At 43.4% G+C, this 1,041-nt stretch overlaps 1 pseudogene; it reads right to left on the bottom strand.

The window, feature by feature from the left end:
- Window positions 1-236: 236 nt before the first annotated feature.
- Window positions 237-778, bottom strand: LOC118991397 (40S ribosomal protein S4, X isoform-like; annotated as a pseudogene).
- Window positions 779-1,041: the final 263 nt, after the last annotated feature.

Raw genomic sequence — 1,041 nt, 5'->3', positions numbered from 1 at the left:
TAGTTCCCTAGCCAGAAGGTCCCACATCAAGGGACATAATTTAATCAAAGAGCCTGGTTGCAGCCCTACCTGACAAGGAAAAGAATGCAGTCAGGTAACATCAGAAAAGTCACATTTAGTGGGGGCTAACTTAGCCTATATGGAGTCTCTGACGCTGGCATATTTCGTGAAAGAAAAACAGTTTCCCTCCATATTGACTGAGTTGGGGAAAATGTGTTTAGAAAATCCCCAGGTGATCAGTGAACTTCAACTCGGTTAGAATCTACTTCAAATTTGATGAAATCGGTAACTTTGCCAGTCTCCAAGTCAACCCGAATGGTGTCATTCACCTCGATGAAGGGGTCAGGGTAGCAGAGGGTGTGAGCAACATGAGCCACTATATGAGGGATTCCTTTTGCTCCCACAAAGATTTGTCTCACTCTGCACAACTTGTACTTGGCCTTCTCAGGTGTAATCTGATGAACAGCTTAGTTTCATAGATCAGACAGAAATTCTTTCCAGCCTTATCAGTCCTCACGATAACCATAAACAAGCAGACTAAGTTATATTGGTTCAAACCTTGCCATCAATTTTAATAAACAGTTACATGCGGATCTTCTTTACTCCATCTCATGTTAGTGCACACTTAAGCCTGTACCTTACTAAAAAATGAGAGAGAGACAATTCAGTTTGTGGGGACCAGTAGTTAGACGAGGAGCAAACACACTGGTTAGTTTATCCAGTAGCCAATGCTTTGGTGTGCAATACACTTCAGATGCTTCTTGGGACCACAAGCCATGGTGGTGCAATGTGGGGGAGCTTTGCCTGCAGAGACCCCTGTCCATAACAGAAGAGAATAAGTCTACAAATACATGGCCTACTTGGGGAGGAAAGGTGGCCGATCTCTTAAAGGAGAAGGGCCAGGAGCCTGTTCCTTAATGGGGTTTTATTGAGTTCAATTTGCACAGGAATACAGGTAAAGCTCATCAATCATTGTCAGGCAGTAATGATCAAACAACAGGCAACATACAAAGAACTACGAGGGCTTATTCTGAGTTAGGG

The sequence above is a fragment of the Sturnira hondurensis genome, unplaced genomic scaffold (assembly GCF_014824575.4).
Source record: "Sturnira hondurensis isolate 20B ecotype Veracruz unplaced genomic scaffold, ASM1482457v3 Scaffold0007487, whole genome shotgun sequence".
Taxonomy (NCBI): Eukaryota; Metazoa; Chordata; class Mammalia; order Chiroptera; family Phyllostomidae; genus Sturnira; species Sturnira hondurensis.
This window is presented reverse-complemented; position numbering and strand designations above follow the sequence as displayed.